The 21,663-nt window shown below is 48.8% G+C and overlaps 1 protein-coding gene and 1 pseudogene across 13 annotated transcripts in view; both read right to left on the bottom strand.

Moving 5' to 3' along the window:
- ANKRD11 (ankyrin repeat domain containing 11) overlaps positions 1-21,663 on the bottom strand; it is a 191,564-nt gene that overhangs the window by 79,332 nt on the left and 90,569 nt on the right. For 2 of the 13 annotated variants that reach the window (XM_073882419.1, XM_073882423.1), the window contains one exon: positions 1,129-1,251. The exons of the other annotated variants lie outside the window; for them this stretch is intronic. The gene's annotated coding sequence lies outside the window, so the exon portion shown is untranslated. The remainder of the gene's footprint in view (positions 1-1,128; positions 1,252-21,663) is intronic. 13 annotated transcript variants of the gene reach the window in all.
- On the bottom strand, positions 12,729-13,060 carry LOC112814750 (transcription and mRNA export factor ENY2 pseudogene; annotated as a pseudogene).

Genomic DNA, 21,663 nt, shown 5'->3' on the forward strand with positions numbered 1-21,663 from the left:
ATCTATCTATCTATCTATCTATCTATCTATCTATCTATCCATCTATCTATCTATCTATCTATCCATCTATCTATCTATCTATCTATCCATCTATCCATCTATCATCTATCCATCTATCTATCATCTATCTATCCATCTATCTATCCATCTATCTATCTATCCATCTATCTATCTATCTATCATCTATCTATCTATCATCTATCTATCTATCCATCTATCCATCTATCTATCTATCCATCTATCCATCTATCTATCCATCTATCTATCTATCATCTATCTATCTATCCATCTATCTATCTATCTGAGACAGGGCAAGGGCATGTGCACACGAGAGTACGCACGTTGGGAGGGGGTGCGGGGGGACAGCGGGAGAGGGAGAATCCCAAGCAGGCTCCAAAGCCAGTGCAGAGCCCGATGTGGGGCTTGACCCCATGACCCCAAGATCACAACCCATGCCAAAATCAAGAGTCAGACGCTCAACCAACTGAGCCACTCCGGCGCCCCAAGAACCATTTTTTTTAAAGTCCTACTGAAGCTCTCTGAAGTTGGAGCCAGAGAGCAATGGATTCCAGAACACAAGAGCAGGAGGAACGGGGGCGCCTGGGTGGCTCAGATGGTTAAGCGTCTGCCTTTGGCTCGGGTCATGGTCCCGGGGTCCTGGGATCGAGCCCCACATCGGGCTCCCGGCTCAGCGGGTAGCGTGCTTTTCCCTCTCCCTCTGCCTCTTTCCCTGCTCATGCTCTCTCTCTCTGTATCTCTGCGTCTCAGATGAATGGATAAAATCTTTAAAAAAAAAAAAAGAGCAGGAGGAACGGTCTGCACTGAGCCCAAGGGCCTCCCCACTGATTCCCACTTCAAACCAAAAAACCACAACAACCAAGGACAGTACCTGACTCTCTCATAAAAGATTTTAAACATTCAATTCTGTGAAACATTACCACTAGAATTTACACCCTTAGGAGGAAAAGAACAAGTAAGCACATAATAAGATGTACTATATGATACTCCAAGCCTAAGAAAAAAGCCACACAATGCTGTCCTCTACGTAGAGGGTGAGGGAGCCACCCACCACCACACAGAACCATCCCCATCTTTTCCCCCATCAAGAGGGTGGAGGGAGCCACCTACAAGAGGGGTCTGCAGGAAGCCCAAGCAACAGGCCCACCGAGAGGGAGCCCCTGCTCTGGAGCAAGGCAGTCAGCGGGTCTTCAAGGGATGGTCATGAGCACCAGCTGCTTGAACCAGGCACTGCTGAAAAAGCAAAGTCTTCAACTATTAGAGATACTGCCGAGCATGTGCAAGTACAATGACGTGATGTCTGAGATTTACTCTAAAATATTAAAATTAAAAATTTTTCAAAGAAAACAGACACAAATAAGCAGGTGAAGGGAATAGATGTGGCAAAATGGGAGTGACTGTTGAAACCGGGCTCTCCGATTTTGTCAACTGTTAGTGGAAAGATAAATAACAACTTAACTTTGATGTGAAGTCAGAAAGCTGCCCTGTCTCGGTGGTTCACTGAATGTCATTCCCTGGCAATACACTGTCCATCCTCTCAGCCTAAACTGCTCATCCGTCCCCTACGAGTGTTCCCGTATGACCCAATTTCATAGGGTCATTCAAGGATGGCGGCTGCGCACACACGTCGGAGGAACGCCAGAGAAACCACAGTCAGTGTCTTCATTACAAAAAAATAAACATTCAGGTCATCGCTAGTGAGCTCTCCTACTGTTTCAGATCCCTGGATGGAAAGGAGACAGAACCGCTTAGCCAGGGAGCCTGGGGGAGTCATGGGTAACGAAAAGGCCTTCAAGGGTCATCCAGTCGAACTCAAAAGAGTTAAGTCACTTTCCCAAGATCCTAAACGAAGCTAATGGGTGAATTTGAACAAAAAAGCTGTATTTCCAAAATCATACCAAAGGAAGTGGTATAGCTATGGGGTAAGAGGCAATATCTGCCCTATCGACACTGGACCGTGGCCTCGCGGCACCTCCCAGCTAAGTGCTGCCAGCCATGCTGGGAGAGACAGCACCTGCCGTGGCGCATCCCAGTCCCTGCAGATGCAGGCACACCAGTGACACCTGTACCCACCAGCAAGCACCGTGACCGCGGCCAGAGTAGCTCCCCTTCTTCCCGTGCCGTGCTGCCCCCTGCAGGCCCCCAGTGCTTGACTCCCGTCCCCACCCCGGGGGGGGCTCCAAGGCAAAGGGGCAGGAAGCAGTGGAGGGCTCCCTGTTAGCCCCTTCCTCGTGACGAGGAGGAATATAGTCTGCAGGTACTGGAAAATCCACTTCAGAGTCCACACATCTCACTTCAGAGCGCAGGAAAGACCAGACCGTACAGTAAGCTATGCCTCCGACCTCATCACAGGCCTGATGCGGTGCAGACTTCCTGAACCACAGGAAAAATGCTGTTTTAGAAGGTAGACATGTACAAATGAGATGCTAAATGCAGCTCACAACACTGCCGGAATCCAGCCACTCCACAAAGAAAATAACCAGCACGTGACTAATACCAACGTCTGAAGTTCACGTTCCCCTGAGATGCCCCACACGGCAAATCACCACACTGGACTCTCACTAACACACTGAACCAGGGCCCTCCCCCCCGGCAGGGGGGGGGGGGCGCTCCAAGAACACAACCTGGTGTGGAGCAAACACACTCTCTGACCTACCCTCGTACCTTCCACACTTATGAGATGGGTGTGATCAGCATAATTACTTATGATCAGAATTGTTGATTGTACTTGTTTCGGAAAACTAAGCCCCTCAGACACAGAGGTGGCCGCTTAAGTCTCGGCAGACGGGACCCACTGGTCAGGGTCAGGGTCCTGGGCCCCAGCCCAAGTGACCATCTAGACCAGCCAGCTTCTGGAGGAGAGCCTTAGGGCCATCTGGACTCTGTAAAACAGGAGCAGCTCTCCCCCCAACATGGAAGGAGGCCTCCCCGCCAACCAAACCAGACAGGCCAGTGGAGAGGCGGTCAGATCTGCCTCTGAGCTGGGGGGTCCCACGCATCCTCCACCACCTATTGAGCCTCAGTTCCCCTTGCCTCATTCACCAAAGCAACGCACACCCACTGCCCCCAGCTCTGATCGCTGCCTGGCGCGTCTCCCTAACGCTCATGTCCCAAGACCCAAACTCAGTTCAAGTCTTGCTTTGATCTGGAAAAGTTCCCTAATGCTGCCTTTGTCCCGTCCCTTCCCTCCCCAAATCCTCACCTCCTCTCTGCAAATCTCCTTCCTCTGAACCTGGATTAACCAGGGGTGTTACTGGACTATTTGTTAAGATGCCTACACTGCTGATAACTGAGGTGAACTGTGAGAACCTGAGGTCTACAAACAATTAATGCAGCACTAAGACCCAACAAGTACTCAAGAAAAGAAAAACCCAGCCTACAGGCAAGGAAAACAATCCCTAGATGCTCTGGGACAAACTCAGACTGATACACAATTGTGCTTGCCAGCGCATGGACAAAGCGCGGGGCGGGGGCAGCGCCTCAATGTTGCAAAAAGACAAAACTTTTAAATAATTATTTTCCTGGTGATTTCCTTCACCTTCTCCCCTCCCCCATATCCTTTAAATATGTCCCTTATGCAGAAAAACTCTTTAAAAACTTTACTATCAGACTTGCAAATGCATAGTATTTTTTAATTTTTTTGAGAGAGGGAGGGGGAGGAGCAGAGGGAGAGAACCTCCAGCAGGCTCCACACCCAGCATAGAGCCCAACTTGGGGCTTGATCCCATGACCCTGAGATCATGACCTGAGCCAAAATCAGTAGTCCACCCAGGCACCCCCCAAATGTACAGTATTTTAATAGCAATCAACCAGATCTTGTGCTTACTGATCCTAGTTATTCTCTTCATCAGAAAGTACTGAAAGAGAGCAGGGCTCAGCAACTCACGGCCATCATCTGTCTCTGTAAGTACACTTCTCCTGGAACACAATCACGTTCCCCTGTTTCTGTACCCTCTGTGCCTAGCCAGGCCTAGCATGCTGACTAGCCAGCCCTGCTCGGAGCTGCCTTCCCCAGCAAGGCCCCAGAGAGGACAGACAGATGGCCGGAGGCCGCACGTGTGGGGAACGAGTGCTCCCCTACGCTTCTGGGCTGCACCACCTATGCAGCCTTTCCTGGGAAAACTGTCACCTGGGACATTTTAGTTCAGATGAGAGGAGCGCCTCTAGACAGCCCTGATTAAAGAAAGCACTTTAGCACCTCTGTCCAGGTAAGGTATGGAAAAGACATGAGTCAAAACACCCAGGTTCAAAAACCTTGTGATTAATATGTCCATTTGCATGTATAAACGATGACTTGATAAACCCGGAGGTCCACCACCCCAGTGAGTGATGCTTCATCCCAATTCTTGATCCTGACACTGAAGCCTAATCACCATTACAATTTCCACAGAAAATAACAAAAATGTGGAGCTTAAAAAGATACTAAACTACGTGTTATTAGGGTACAGATAATTCAGGTAGAAACAAAAGTAATAGGATTATAAAGCGTGATTAACTAGCATGGTATTTTTTCAGGGCTTTAACATACAGGTATACAAAAAGATCTTGAATATTAACAGCCTAAGAAAAACACATCTAAATTTGTCCATAAGCCTGATTATGAACCTGGTGATAAGCAAACACAGTCTGAATTTAGCAGTGGCTAGAAGATCAAGAAGGGTGAGCAAAAGCACACCCTGCAGTCTGAGTCTCCATGGGCAAAGACACACACACACACACACACACACACACACACACACACACACACCCCACAGGCCCTGACCTGCAGGCACCCCGACTGTGGTCAGGAGTCACTTCTGTGACAACCACAGCCAGGAGAAGCAGAGCAGAGGAGAGGGGACACAGAGTCTGGAGGACTCTGAGAAAACTCTTGGGCACTGTTCTTTTGGGCATGTTTCTGTGGGAGGTGGGACTGGGGAGAGATTGTGTCAAGGCAAAGTCCTTTCAGGCCCATGTCATTGTACAGGGTACGGACGGCACATGAGGAATCTAAGGTCAAGGTGCCTATAGCCACAGCCAAGCCCAGGTATGCATCTGGATGTACTAACTCTGCTACCCCTCGAGAAGGGCCGACCAACAGAAAGAAGACTCAGAGCATGGAGTCACCTGTGCCCACGAATATTCTTCAAAAAGCTGGCCCTAAAATGTGTGTAGCTGGGACATGCCTGGAGAGCCTTTGTGACTGGTTCCTGGCAGGTGGGGACAGCCCCACGCCTGCCCCAGACTAGTCATGAAGCAGATCCAGGAGCAGTCTGCAGTCAGCAGGGTATGGAAGGAGGCTGACATGCATCTCAGCAAACCAGGCACACTTGGGCATTTTATGTCATTTAAAAAAATCTAAGAATTTCTGAGATAGACTGTCTACCAGTTTCTAAGTGAAATGAAAAATTTATAAGAATTAAGAAAGAAGAAGAAGAAGAAGAAGCACCAGTGTAACACATGAACAGGGCTGTCAATATGGCTTGGAAGCTGGATGTTGGGCTAAGAGCCTGGAGAGGCACAGCCTGCATGAACTAACCGTGTGCGCAGACCTTGACAGGGCATCCAGAAGCAGCTCCCGCAGTGTGCTCGGCACCGGCACACTTCTGAGGGCCACCCCTGGGTCCTCTCTGCTCTTGTGGATGCAAACTCCCTCCGGACACAGTGCACACAGCCCCGGGTACGTCAGATGCGTACCTGCATGCCAGGAGAGGACTGGCTGTGAGCGGGGGTGGGGGTGGGGGGCAGACAGGATGTCACCACCATGTAGGCTGTAACTACTCCCAATGATTTCTTAAGATACAGAATTTTCATCTAAAAATTTTGAAAGTGAAAAAAAAAATTCAGAAACCAACCTGCTGCAGGACCTAATCATTTCAGTTTCCAATCCTCACTTCTTAAACACATACACCTTCGTCTTTATTCACCAAACATTCTATTTTCTGCATCCCTGCACTGCTCAAGCTCTGATTCAGGTCCAAGTATAAATGAGCATCTATCAAAGCCTCCTTTCTACCAAGAAAGCCACCGTGAAAGATGCTATTTCTGGCATCCCAGCTGCAGAGTGACGGTGCATTTGTAACTCCTTTTCTCCTCAGTTGTGGACGACCATGAGCCTCAGGTACCTGTCTGGCAAGCTACTCTGGGAGCACATGTGGCCACACCTGCATCCTCGGGGGTCTGCACATCCTGCAGACCCACACTGAGGACACCGCCCAACCCAGGGAGGTGCCCTGGGCAGTGAAGAGTGAACATTTTTGCTGTAAGGCCAAATAAGTCTTTCTTTAAAAACAAAAATCACCAGGACACAGGTTCATTTGCAGAAAATCTAGAGAAAAGTGCAGGGCAACTTGACTGAGCTGCTGAACGGACAGCCACAGGCTGGCTCTCCCACCAGTGTGCTTTCTGAGGGGGAGGTGGGGGAGGAGGGAGAGGAGCAGAGTGCTAAGGGGAGCTGGTGGCAAATACGCAAATCAGTCCTCACTGAAGTGACCGGCACTAGCACTGTAGGGTTCTGGCCTCGAGACAATGGGACCCGCGCCCAGCACATCATTCCTGAGGTCAGGGACACAGACAGACAACTGAGGACGGGAAGAGAGCGAGCAGACCCGCTCCGTAGCAGGTGCTCCAGAGGACAGCTCACTGCACAGATGCACCAGCCAAGGTGCTTACCGGCCCAGTGCCCAGGCCCTGAGCAGACTGTTCATCATCCATCCGAAAAGGGCGTGCAGGGGTGGGCATCGGAGAGGGGACAGCCTGTAAAAGCCCCAAACTCACACTGTCGACAAAAAGCTGGATTATGGAAAGAATTCTAGTTTACACAAGGCTATGTGATTTCCTAGTTACATGAACAAGTGACTCACACGGGATGACACGCTTTCCAACTCCAAAAGGAAGACGGAGTTAATCCTGCACAGAGGTCAGAAAGAAGGGGATGGTCACAAAGAACCCCCAGGTTCCGGGAGGCTGTGGACCCTGCCACACACAGCGTCCTCCCTCCCTGCAGGTGGGGTATCGCCTTCATCTCAACAAGGGGGAGCATGCAGAGGCTGGGCAGGCTATCCAAGGGGCCTGCGCCCCAGGGAGCAGCACCGCACAGCACAGCCACACATTAGATCCATGTCCAAGCGCCCTCACCTTGGCAGCTGGTTCCAGGTGAACACATGTCCTCAGCTGACCTGTGAAGCACAGCCTCAGGACCGTTCCAGAAGAAACCTTTACAGGAAGAGGAAAAGCTCCCTGCACCCAGACTCACTGCCTTGGGCTGCCGAGTCCCGTGAACCAGTATGGAGCCAGCCGGACTCAGGGTTTGAAGCATCCCCCACGAGCAGCCCCAAGGACAGCACACACAGCTCTGGTTCCACACACCGCCGCATTCAACTGTCCAAAGCCAGAAAGAAGCCCCCCCGACAGGCCTGTTGGGGAACACAGTCCACTGAACCCATCTTTCAAATTCTCATCTCAAGAAGCTGAGGCCCTTCAGTGACTACGATTCAGGATGGAGGTATTTGCTGTGGGTGTGTGTGCGCGCGCGCGTGTGTGTTTTCACTGAACTTACCTCACCATCAACTGTTTAGTGAACATTCTCAGCCCCACGAACAGAGGTGACAGGGGCAGAAGAAAGCCAGAGGAGACCTCTGAGAGCCACGCGTCACTCATTTGGTGACCACGGTGCAGCCATTCAAGCTCTCTGGCCCGTGGCCTGGCCGTGGCAGTCAGGGTGCCTGAGTTACCTCAAGGGTACATTCTTTGGCGGCATTCCCTGAGGCCTGGGACAGGTGACAGTGTGTCTGTGCTGCCCCACCTCCTCCCTCCTTTCCCTGGAGCCCTCAAAAGCCACCAGAAACGTTAAAGGCTAGTGGCCCCTGCAGGGGACACCCCAAGCAGAGCTGAAAGAAATGTGTCAGTCTCTGCTTCACGTGAAGTCCTAGCCTTGCAGCCTAACCAAGAAGGACAAATAATCAACGAAGCCATTTATTTAGTCCTAACTATGCCATGTCAATACCTCTTTCTTGTCTGGATTTTCAACTTTCACACCACTGTCAGTTATTAAAAGTTACCGAAAACACCTGATTATCAGTAAAGCGCTAACTAAGGCCTGCCTCGTACTCCCCATCACCCTAGAGCTGCAGTCCCGACTTGGCTTGGCTCAAGGGGTCTGGAGACAGGAAGTGGAAATGAAGTGTGGTCTGTCTTTGTAAACAACTCTTTAATGTGGAAACAGCAGTACGTTTTTACTATAAAACACTTCGACAACATGGACACATTAGAGGAGAACTAAAGACCAATCCCTACCACTCATGTCTCCCAGCAAGACACTGCTGTGCTTTTTTTTTTTTTTTTTAAGTAGGCCCCACGCCCAACATGCAGCCCAACACGACCCTGAGATCAAAACCTGAGCTGAGATCAAGAGTCGGGCACTTGAGAGAGACTGAGCCACCCAGGCTCCCTGGTGTGCATTTTTTTAGCCAAAAAAACGAGATCACACTGAACCTGCTGCTTAGGGGGCTTAGGTTTCTGAACCAACGCTCCCTACCTCTCCACTTAAGATTACAAGTGTTAACACCGGAGCAAACTTTCTCTCCATCAACTCGGAAACACAACTCATGACCCAGATCTGCTGTGCCTGGCTCCACACTAGTTTATAAAATGGCAAGGACCCATAATCCTGACCTGGTTCCACTGCTCAGCTGAACAGGAAAAGAGCCAGAATGGAATGATTCGTCTGTGCCAAGGTGCCACAGAATGTGCATAGGCTATCCTCAGTCACTGACTCTCCAGCGGGACTGACCCATATAGTTAACACAGAACAATGACCCTGGAAAAGGCTCAGACAGCGGCATTCAGTTATGGACTCCCCACTGGACAGCTCCTAATGGGACGAACAGGGAAATCACAAGCTCCCTCCCAACTCAGACGAGTCCCTGTGGCTCTGCTGGTTGTCTCATCTTCAGGCAGCTGCCAAGAGTGACCAGTAGCCTCTTGCCACCCGGAAATACGTGCCTGTGACATAAGGCAAAAGAGATGCTGTGGTGCTGATTAAGGTCAGAGACAGGGTATGGGGACCAAGGTCATCTGGAATATAAACAGGGAGGAACCACAAAGGGAAACGATCATTTTGTGGTTAAAAGTTGCAAGAGAGGAAAAAAAAAAAAAAAAAAGCTGCAAGAGAATAGAAATCTACCAGGAGTGACGTGATTTAAAGTTCCCAAGGAAATCCAAAAGCTTCCTCCCGGCTGTGACTAGCTCCTCGGGGCAGGGGGGAGACCAACAACCCCCCACGTATACATGGACGCCTCTGTGCAATGGGAAGTGACCCTGGAAGGTACACCAGGAACAAGCGGAGGCTGGCAGCCAGAGCCAAGCTGAGGCCCCACGGGTGTCAAGTGGACAATCAGATGGGCGAAAACCAAGAATCTGAGCCAGGTTATGATGGCACCAAATGGGCGTATGTGCGGATCCCACCCCACCCCCACCTTCCTGTCCCCATGACAATGTCCATGAATTCCAGGCAGAGAGGTGACCACATTTCACACCCACTGGCACCACACAGGAATTTCCCATGCTTTGTATCTGTCAACCTCAGCTCCCCTTGAAGGAGGCACTCCAGTGAAATCAACTGGCAATATGAAGAATCCAAATGGTTCCGACCCTGTCCTGAATCAGGGAAGGATATTCTCAGGCTCGTCTCAGACCCCACCCTCAAACCCTGAGGCCTGGAGCACTCAGGGAAGGGACTGACGCGACTGCTCCAGCCAAGCCCAGAGAGCCTGCGGCCAGCTGGACGGGGCTACCCATGCACAGCCTTCCGGAATTCTGGGACAGGTGGTGTTCAAGAGGGGACACAAGTCCAAGCACACCTCAGGGAGCCTGGGTGGCTCCGCCAGTTGAGAATCCCACTTTTGGGTTTGGCTCAGGTGACGATCTCAGGGTCTTGAGAGATCGGGCTCTGCGCTCAGCATGGAGTCTCACTGAGACTCTCTCTCCCTCTGCCCTCCCCCACCCGCACTCTCTCTCTCTCTAAAATAAAATAAATAAAATCCTTAAAAAAAGAAGAAGAAGTCGTCGTCGTCCAAGCACACACCTTGTGAAGAAGGCTAAGGTGTCTGGGAACATACCCGCCTTTTGTGCAGGCAGCCACTTGCACTGAACTGTTTCTGAGCCAGCAAGATTATGGTGTGAGTCAGTCACCTAGGTATCAAAATACAGCGAGATCCAGAACACAACACCTATCTCCGCACACCGATACAGAAAAAACAATGACAAAATCTCAACTCCAGAGTTCAGGGGCAGAACAGTGAGAAGGGTGCCTCTGACCAGATCAAATACGGGGGGCTGGCACAGATGTGGGTGACTTGGGGGGTCAGGGGAGAAAAGATTCATTGTGGAAAGGGGCAGAGGAGGCCTTACCAGTTCTCATCACAAGAAAACAACGGTCAGATGATGGATGTGGGATCAATCCACTGTGGGATCACTGCACAATACACACATAACCCTAACCCTACCCCTAACTGTATGCAGGGTTATATGTAACTGTATCTCAACAAAACTAGGGGAAACATCATCAAACTTTAAAACTGGAAAGGGAGAGGAGATGATGTTTTGCTGCCTCCTGCCGCAAGCAGATGGCCTCTGGCCTCACACTCACACTCTACAGAAATCACGTCTAACGGTCGGCAGCCAGAAGCACGGGAGGTCAGTGAGCTGTTCACGGCCTGTGTGGGCACGTGCGTGCATGGGAACACGTGAAGAGGTGACTTTTCACAGTAGAGTCTGTGTGAGAGAAGAGAGAGCTTCCAGAACATAGTGACGGTCAACAAGGGGACCTGAGACTGTCTTTCCCTAGGGTCTTTACAAAACAATAAAACACCCACCTGCTCACATCCTCAGTTTGGCAGGGAAGGTGTTCAACTTCCGGGAAGAATGTGCCCACAAGAGCCCTAGGTATGATAAAAATGCCCACCTCACAGCAAGTCAGACTGGAGGGTGACTGGTTCTGCTGGCCACCAGCAAGAAACGAATAAAATCAGAGAAGGCAAGGTCCAGGTGTCAAAGCGATTTACATTTCTGCCTTCAGAAATACAATTTATGGGGCGCGGGGGGGGGGGGCACAGTTGGTTGAGCGTCTGACTCTTGGTTTCAGCTCAGGTCGTGATATCAGTCCTGAGATCACATCGGTTCCTCGTTCAGCGGGCAGTCTGCTGGAGATTCTCCCTCTGCCTCTCCCCTGCCTCTGACACGCTCTTCCTCTCTCAAATTAACTGATAAAGCTTAAAAAAAAAAAAAAAAAGGGAAATGCAATTTATTGCTAACTATTAAACAAACAAAACATGTTTTATGGTATTTGTAAATTTATATTATCCTCATTATTCTCTAATCAGACCACTGAGTTATTTGAGAAAACACTAAATGTTTTGCAGGCCACCTGACAAACAAAACCTTTTGATACTGTTCTGCTGTAACTTTTCTGAAAACAAATTTCAAGAGAAGGTTCCAATTCTCCATGGCTAAGAACAGATCTCCAGTGGTTTACAACCAGAGCACGTGAATGGACAGCTTGCTTACAGCCGAAGACAGAGAACGTTCTGATCTGCCCCATCTACCACGACCAAACAGATGGCCATCACGCTCTTGAGGACCTTGGCCTCTGGCTGCGAAGCGACCACCTACCCGACCAAGCTCCCCCGACCCAGAAAACTGGGGAAAGCCCATTCTGCAAGTCAACAACCACCACCACAGTTCCTCCCTCGCTGTGCAGAGAGGAGGCACAAGAAGAACCTGGAGAAGCCACATGTCCCCGTGGCTGGGCCAAGAGCTGCTCTTTGTGGCCTCCTCAGTCCCACTGAATGAGAAAGGAGAAGCCAAGGTCCTGTTCCCAGCAACAAATATGATCAAAGGACCATGTCTGCCTTCTTCAACTCAAAAGGTTTTCAAAGACTTCAGAAATATAAATTCATTTTAGTACAACCCATCAGCCATGGTCTTTGAAAGAAAACAACCCCACTCAGCACTATTCTTCATTTTTTGGTAACAGAAAGCCCGGTGCTGGTAGTGACAGGACCGTGTGGAGAACCTGCTGCTGGGTGACATGGGGACAAGGCGCCCCAAGGGGACCAAGAGGTTGGTGCCTCAGCCAGACCTGAATGTTAGGCTGCCACCGCCTACTTTCCAGGAGACCCTCTCTCAGTCCAATCACACGGGCTTGTGCAGGAAGGACCAATGTCCAGACACACCACAGGCAAACTGGGACAGTGAACTATCTCCAATATGGGTGCCACCTGGTCATTCTCATTCCTGTCCATGCCATGAGCTACCCCAGGGTCACCAAACCTCTACAACAGACTGTGGAGGGTCCAACTTTAATATCTGAGCTAATCTCATTAGAGAAGGAGGAACTCTAAGCCCTCTCAATCGGCTTTAAAAAGTTAAGGACCACAATCTCAACAAAATCGTGGCAAGTAACTGGCTTTGTCCTATTTGCCAAAGCCAAAAGGGGTGCCAGGGTTTCCTTATTGCTCCTCAGATTTTCATGTTTTATTTTTTTTTCATTCATGAGATATTTATTAAAATAACACATTTAGGGGGAAAAAATCAATACAATGTATACATCACTGCTGAAAACTGTATACCATCATACAAAGAAGGATTTTATTTTGGGAAAGTGATTCCTAATTTATGGCAAGTTTTACCTTCAGAAATAAAACCATAAAACAACACAATCTCATCCAATCTTAAAGGCTGGCATGCTGAGCAAGGAAATGTTCTTATTCTTTGTAGGAGCTCCTTCTTTATACTGTCAGGTACCAGGGCTCTGCCTTTTGGTGTGATTTCAGCCACCAAGTCATCAACAGTAACATGTTCTAGTCCTTTTTCTTTAATTACCTCTTTACAGTGTGCCTTCAACTGGTCCTTCCGGCCACATTCCATTAATTTAGCTCTCAGCCAACTCTTCGAGGCGTTCTCTTTCTCCAGTTTCTATCAACTTTTGGTTAATCGCTGCTCTCATCTGCACGTCTTTGTTCATCTTGCTAACCTACCACACTCTGCGGCTGCCCGGACCTAGACCCTCAGTAGCTCCAGATTTTCATGTTTTAAGTAAAGCCCTTACTGATTAAAAAATACTGGACTTCAGATGAACAATTTATCTACTTTTAATGTGGGCCAAAAAATAACAAACTCCACAGTGCAAAAATGAATTCTTGTGGAGAATCGCATTTCCAGAAGTTAGGTGACGAAGAGTGACAAGGCCGTAACCTTTCTTCCTTCCCGCAGCAGGACATCGAGGCTTTCAAAGGGGCAGAACAGGCAGTCCCAGGGAACCTGCCCATGCTCCTCCTTGCCGCCAACGGGGACATGACCGCTCACCAAGGTCCTGCTGCCCAGCAAGGCACCCTGTCCTCAGCTTTGACGGCTGAGAATGGAGAAGCCAGCACGCCCTGGGGAAGAGGAGGCCTTCTCTTCCCTACAAGGATCGCTGCAGGAATGGGGCACTGGGAACGGGGGCACTGCTCACAAGTGCCAGGGAATAGTGTTTCTACAAGAAGCCTGCAGGACCCAAGTAATGACGGAGGTGCAAATCCTGACCTGGTGCAATCACCTCTCACCTTCTGGTAGGTGCAAAGAGCAGATAATTTTACAAGTTAACAAACATTGTTATTTAAGAAAATATGGCCTTGACAAGCACAAATTACATCAAGTCAAAACAAAAACCCGTCATTTTCAGACAAGGACTTCTTTTAAACAGCATGTTCATAAACTGGAAACCCGAGGACTGCGGCCCATCGCTGGCCACCTGCAGGCAAGCAGACCTCTAGTCCTGGTGGTATGCCCCAAGTGCACGCCCCCGGCAGCCAAGACACCCTGAATCATTCGCTAACACCCGAGGTCAAGAGGCAGGAAGGGCTTCAGGTGTCAACAAAGAGTCTGCCGGGCCTCCCAGCACCGGCTGTGGTCAGAAGCCGAGGGCCCCCCACGCAGAAGGCCCTGTGAGGAGCCAGCGGATAGCACTGCAGCCAGGCGGGGACCCATGAGGCAGAAGAGCAGGGAGAGACCGACCATGCCGGCTGGCAAGGGTGAAAGCAGGCACAGTGCCGGGCCGGAAAGGCACACAAGATTTCTGGGCTATAACACCAAGTTAAAGAACAACACAGCCAGTCCAATGACTAATGCAGGCGGAATGTAAACACGGGGGAGGAAGGGTCAGGAGGCCGGCTTCTGGCAGAGCCACACTCGCTAGCTCCCGCCTGGAGAAGGCGGGCAGGACTCCCGTGATGGGGGGAGGAGGGGCTCCTGCAATACATGCCACATACTTGTGAGTCTGAGGCACTTCTATTAAGACTGCACTCATCTAGTGAAACACTGTCATAAACGTCCACTTGGGGGGGGAGAAAGGATTGTACTCCTATTGGGTTCTTTTTTTTTTTTTTTTGAAATAATTTCCACTGATAAAAAAGTGCAGAGTTCCTGTACACCCTTCACTAGGCTTCCCCTAACATGAAAACCACACATCACCACAGTGAAATGATCCAACTCCAAAGACCCATAGACACCATGCTGTTAAAAAAGCACAGCCCTTACTCCAATTTGACCACCTGCTCCGGCCCAGGCCCCGGGCTATACTCAGGGTCATATTCCCGTTTTCCTTGTTACTTTTTAATGATATAAAATGAAACAATACTATTTAAAATGACATGAAACAGAGTAGAAGCAGTTTCTGCTTTGCATGCAGGTCTGTCAAACATGCACAGAATTTATTTAAAAAACAAAAAACCCTCAAGAGGATTAAAAAGTCAGAACGCTATGTGTGTGTCAATGGGAATATTTAGATCAGAGAAGACATAGTTTGAAGGAAATTATCCAGAGGCGTGCAGAAGTCCCCTTGGGTCTTCAGAAAGCAGGAAACAACCCAGGAGCAGGCAGGGAAGCACGCACAGATGAGAGGCAGGGCTGGGCTCCAAAGGCCAGAGTGCGGCACAGGCACTGGTGGGGGGCAGGGCGAGCACTAACCCAAAACTGAGCGAGGCCCTGGCCTGCCTACAAATCCTAAAAGCAAGACCTGAAAGGAGCAAACTGTTTCCAAGAACCAACTGGATTCCAGAACAAAGCCCAGGAAGATTTACAGGAATACAAAACTATGCAGCACCCAACGAGGCAAAACTCAGCGTCTGGCATCCAGATACTCCCAGACATGGAAGCTGGAACAATCTGAGCAAAAAATCAATAGCATGGTACAAAATAAATATACATGAGTCCATACCGACATCAATAAATCACTGAAGAAACAAAGGAGTGGGCTGAAAACACAAACCTTCCCCACAAGGAGACGATCCCCTCCCCTTGCTTGTGCGCTAGGCTCCACAGCCTGCTCTGAAGGACAGAGGACAAAAGCAGGGCTGTGACTACACCATATGCAGGAACCTGGCCGCTGCCCCCATGACCAGGCAGCCGAGGCTATAGCCCCCACAGGCCACAGGGACAGCACACCCCCCAGACGGGATGTAAGGGGAAGACACACCCTCTCCGTGGTCGTCTCTCCCCAAAACCAAAAACCCAGTCTACGAAGAAAACGTCACACAAACCCAAATAGAGGACATCGTACAGAACACTAGCTGGAGCTCCTGCAGACTCTCAAAGTCACGAGGACCAGGAAAGATGGAGAAGTTGTCCCCGAACAGAGGAGACCCAGGAGACAGGACGATCCAATGTGCTGGATGCGGTCCTGGGACAGAGAAGAGACATTAGGAGGAACAGAGGAAATCTAAATAAAGTCTGCACTTATGCTGAGAGCAATACACCGATGGTGGCTGCTGTTTTAAGGAAGGTACCATAGTAACATGAGATGTTAGCACTGAGAGGAAGCCGGAAGAGAGGTGTACAGGAACTCTCTATTATCTTTATAACTTTTCCGAAAATCTGAAAAGTTTTCCGAAATAAAAAGTATGTTGAAAAAAATACCCCCAGGCATGCAATTAAGAAAATAGAGCACATAATAAGAAAGCCCAGTCAAGCGAAACCAACCCAGAGTCGACACAGATGGCAAATTAGCAGATGCAGACATCAGTCAGTTAATACATGTGAACTAGAGACATGCTAGGTAGGAGCCTCTGGGGGTGAAGACTATGCCCGTGGGAGAGGAGACACACACCAGGTGGGACTGCCAGCAGCAGAGGCATTCAGAAGGGAAGACCGGGGACACTGAGCACAGACCAGAGGGATTGCAGAGCAAGAGCAAGTTAGGGTCAGCAAGTGGTAAGCTGCAAGCACCTCAACAGCCGAGCACTGGTGGCCCCACAGGGGTGAGGGGCAGAAAGATATCTGAAGAAGTAAAGCACAAAAAGTTCAAATTCTGATGGAAAACCCGTAAACTCGGAGATCCAAGGCACTCAATGAACCCCAAGCAAAGAAACACGAAGAACACCAAACCCCGGGCCACCCCAGAGAGCAGCCAGAGCAGAACCAGCAAGCAGAGGTGAGGGACGGGACGGGACGGGACGGCAGCAGGCACTCATGGGGAACACGGTGAGCACAGGCCAGGCAGCATCTGTGAAGAACTGAAAGAAAAATATCCATCGTCCTCCAACTCAACACCCGCTGAAAATCTTCCAAAAACACAGGTGCCGCTCAGAGTCACACAAGTCTGTGAAGATGAGCACCAGCATCACGGCACGCTCCAGATGGGAGGGCTGCAAGTATGGGAACTGCCGGGTAAGGATGGTGATGGGGTCCTTCCACTGGAGGGAGAGGACTCTGGGTGCAGACAGGAACCTTCACCAGAAGTGCAGAGCACCAGAAACGACAAGGACACAGCAAATACGTCAGACTTTCCTTCTGAAGACAGTCTACTGTTCTGACAAAAACAGCACCAACCCGGTCCACACAAGTAAAATGTACGACAGCAGCAGGTAGGCTGGGGGAGGAGACATGGAAGGACACCATTCTAAGCTTCTCATGCTATAAAAGTGGTACCTGACAGTACATTTAAGCCCAATCACAGCAAAAATCATGCCAGGTGTAAACAAATCATCTAAAACACCCATTAAAAGGGAAAGACTGTCAGTTGGTTACACTCCTTACCAATTTTCTTTCTGTCTGAAAATTTTCAAAATACAAATTTTTTTTTAAAGTACACGGATGGCGGCGGGCACCCGGGTGGCTCAATTGGTGAAGTGTCTGCCTTCGGCTCAGGTCATGATCTCAGGGTCCTGGGATCGAGTCCCGCATCGGGCTCCTGGCTCAGTGTGGAGTCTGCTTCTCCCTTTCCCTCTCCCCGCTCCATGCTCACTCTGTCGCAAATAAATAACCAAAATCTTAAAAAAAAAAAAAAAAAAAAAAAATTGGGAAAAAGGAAAAGCAACCATGTACTTTTTTTTTTTTTTTTTTTAAGATTTTGTATTTATTTGAGAGAGAGAGAGAAGGAGAACAGAGGGGGAATGAGAGGGAGAAGCAAGCTTCCGAGGAGCAGGGAGCCCGATGTGGGACTTGATCCCAGAACCCTGGGATCAGGACCCAAACTAAAGGCAGCCACTCAACCAAATGAGCCACTCAGGTGCCCCCCCGCCATTTTTTTTTTTTTAATTCTTAAAATAAGAAGGAAAGGCATGTGAAAGTTGGCTTTAAAAGATGGGACTTCTTAAGTTCAGAAGAAAAGTAGCAAATATAGCCAAAGTGCCCTTCTTCAGAGGCCCTCACTCATTGAAACAACACAAATCGAGAAATTTTGAATCACCCTTAGATGTCTTTGCTGGACAATGCTATGCCAACTTCCCTCATGAATGTCAGGCTGAAAGACAGAGTGTAGTTAGCCCAGGACCCGACCAAGTCCACCAGAGGTCAAAAGCATTGGGACTCTCAACATGAATGGAGCTAGAGGGTATTACACTAAGTGAAATAAGTCGGTTAGAGAAAGACAAACACCATATGATCTCACTCAAAGGTGGAATTTAAGAAAACAAAGGGGGTAAAAAAGAGAGAGGCAAACCAAGAAACAGACTCTCAACTACAGAGAACACCCTGATGGTCCCCAGAGGGGAGGTGGGGGGGTGTGAGAAACGGGTGAGGGGGATGAAGGAGCGCACCTGTCGTAATGAGCACTGAATAACGTATACAGCTGAATCACTATATACTATACCTGAAACTAATATAACACTGTACATGACTGTACTGGAATTAAAATTAAATAAATAGGGAAAATCTGTCTATTTAAAAAAAAACCAGAAGATTGTCAATTGGATTTTAATTTATTTTAGAAAAAGAGAGGGGGGAGGGGCAGAGGGAGAGGAAGAGAAGCAGACTCCCCGCTAAGTGCAGAGCCCAACACAGGACTCAACCCCATGACCCTGAGATCACAACCTGAGCCAAAACCGAGAGTCCGATGCTTAACCAACTGAGCCACCCAGGAGCCCCAGCTGGATTCCTTTAAAAGGCAATACCCAACTCCTATAAGGCTGCCTACAAGAAACCCTCTTTAAATATAAAGACAAACAGTTTAAACTTAAATAGATGGGAAAGGATGCATGCTAATACTAGTCAAAAGAGAGAGCAGCTGTTTTAATATCAGACAAGCTGGACTGCAGAGCCAAGACCATCATCAGAGATAAGGTCATTTCATAATGATGAAGAGGCAGATTCATCAAGGGGATGTAACAGCCTCTAATAACAGCTTCAAAATAAACAAAGTAAAAACCGATAGAACTCCATGGAGAAATACACAAAACCACAATCATCAGAGATTTCAAGACCCTTCTCTGAATAACTGATAGGACAAATACACAGAAAATCAGTAAGGAACATGATTGCCCACCTCTAAAGGATAGTAATAAGACTCATTACCTGGATGGTGGGGTTTAAACTGAATTCCCACCCCCCCTTTTGCATGTTTTATTGCATTTTATACAACAACAGGTGGAAAAGGGAAAAAAGAACGTTTGTTTCTTTTCTGAGAACTTCAGGATGGGCCTCTTGGTCTGTTTTCTAAACAAAAGCAGTGAGGCCCAAGCTGAGGTTCTCAGGGCAAAGCACAGTCCCTCATTCAGGAACATTCACTGAGTATCTGCCTTGCAGGCTACCCTGACTGGACCGTAGAACCTTGCTGCATCTAAGTCCTAGAGGACAGGCTATCAGAGGTGACCCAACACCACCCACAAGCTCATCAACAGCCTCATGCCCGGGGCCTGCACTGCTTAATGCCAAACTCCTGGACCAGAACACTTCCCCCCGAAAGCTGCTTTTTTCTGAACACTAAGTTTGCGGGGGAGGAGGGGGATCCACTGGAAACAGCTTTGTGTGTTTTTTTAAAGATTTATTTACTTGACACAGAGAGACACAGCGAGAACAGGAACACAAGCAGGGGGAGTGGGAGAGGGAGAAGCAGGCTTCCCACGGAGCAGGGAGCCCGATGAGGGGCTCGAATCCAGGATCCTGGGATCATGACCTGAGCCGAAGGCAGACGCTTAACGACTGAGCCACCCAGGAGCCCCAAGCCACCCAGGCGCCCCCATCTTTTAATTTCTTTAAAAATCAAATCTGCCTGGGGCACCTGGGTGGCTCAGTCGTTAAGCGTCTGCCTTCGGCTCAGGTCATGATCCCAGGGTCCTGGGATCGAGCCCCGCATCGGGCTCCCTGCTCCGCGGGAAGCCTGCTTCTCCCTCTGCCTGCCGCTCCCCCTGCTTGTGTTCCCTCTCTCGCTGTGTCTCTGTCAAATAAATAAATAAAATCTTTATAAAAAAAATAAATAAAAATCTTTTTAAAAGGGGGGGCGTTGCTGGGGTCCCCAGATGGCTGAGTCAGTAAGCATCTGACTCCTCTGCCTTCGGCTCAGGTCATGATCTCGGGGTGGTAAGACTGAGTGCCGCCATCCGGCTCCACGCTCAGCACAGAGGCTGCTTGGTTTTGTCTCTCCCTCCTTCCTTCCCCGCTGAGCTTGCGTGTACGCGATCTCACTCTCTCTCTCAAATAAAAAATAAATCTTAAAAAACAAAACCAAAAACCCACAAACAAACCAGGAGGTTGCTGAGGTGTTGAAAAAGGTCCAGGGTCCTCATTCCCAATTAAAGCAAATCCGCTCCAGCCTTGTGTCAAAGTCCGTCTAGTAGTCTCATCACAGCCAATTCAGAGACAGTGATTTTTAGGGGACTGCTATAAGCTGACTCTATAGAACTTCATAACTTTAAGAAGTCCTCCTAACTAGCAAATATGTAATGACACATTTTAAGTCACTGCAATCCATATCATCTTTAAAGATCCACAAGATTTGGAAAAACAAAGACAAATTTTTAAATCCAGTAACCAGGCTAACTGAAAGGTAAGATTAAATAAAGTGAGCAGAGAGTAAGCAACATGACTTAAATAATGTGTGAGAATCCATGTACGACAGGAGGTGCAGGGTTGGTTCTGAGGCAGGAAGAGCCATGCGAGGAGTGTGCGTGAGCCCCAGCCTGCCACCGCAGAGCTCATCTGTAACTCTGGTTTGCAACAGAAGACCGAGTCAGAGGAAGGGAAAACACAGCTGAGGATGCATGCTGAACCCACGAGCACGCACCCAAGGACAGATACACGATCTCATTTTGAGGGGGCAGAGCTTTACATTTCCACGAGCACTTCGGGAAAGGTTCACTGCCCGGGGTCCACTGAATCAGGAGCCCCCCTGAAAATGCACACTACTGTGTGTACTGTGGGGAAATACCAGACACGATCAGATTCTCCTAAGGCCGTGAAATTTCTAGTTGTGGATAAACACTTAGGGTGACTTGGTTTGTTCAGCTACATTTTTTCACACAGACTGAACAGCTTCATACAGCTGTTTTCAAAATGGGGTCCAAACCCTTGGAGATCCCTGCAACCCTTTCAAAATTTTTCCCATTATAACACTGCCTTTTTAGCTGGGGTAGTATCTGCACTGATGATGCAAAGGTGATGGTCTAAATTTGCTTAAGAGCCTCCATGATAAAGCAGTAATTATTAATTTCATTAAATCCCAAGTCTCCGGGCTTGTCTTTTTCATAGCCTATATGACAAACTGAGAAGTGTGCGTGAAGCATCTCTTCTGTACACCAAACAGCTGTCTCGAGTACGAGCACTGTTCCAGGGGAACATCACTTTTATGGGAAACAGTGACTGATACACAAACTCTTGTTATTCTGGCGTGGGATCTTGCAGATCATTTCTGGAAAATAACAAAAGAAGACTGCCATTATAAGGGAAACACCTAAACCCCAATTTATTGCCAATGCAAAGTTTCCTGTATCGGTCAAATATTAGAATTTTGGCAAACTCCCCACCACGAGCAGATAGCTTCTGTGAGCTTTAAGGCTCCCCTGATGAGAGGTGTGGCTGCAGAAACACCTAGCAAGATGCAGGAAGTCAGCATGTGGATGATCTAAATAACTTGGCAAACCAAAGCTCACCAAGTCACCAATGCACCATGCTGCAAAACCAAACACCAGTGAAAGACCAGGGGCCTGAATGTGGCAGCTGAGGAGCAGCCCTCCTGCCCCACAGGGGCTCTGCGCTGCCACTGACCTTCACCCTTTGTGCAGTCTGGGTGTCATATAAAGAAAATCTCCAAAATTAAGTCAAAAACTATTGAAGTACTCTTCCCTATTCCAACTACACATTTCCTTTGTTTACTTTAACCAAAGCAATATGACCAACCCCACGTGCTGGACCTTT

The sequence above is a fragment of the Callorhinus ursinus genome, unplaced genomic scaffold (genome assembly GCF_003265705.2).
Source record: "Callorhinus ursinus isolate GAN/ISIS: 27379988/994484 unplaced genomic scaffold, GSC_fseal_2.0 scaffold46, whole genome shotgun sequence".
NCBI lineage: Eukaryota > Metazoa > Chordata > Mammalia > Carnivora > Otariidae > Callorhinus > Callorhinus ursinus.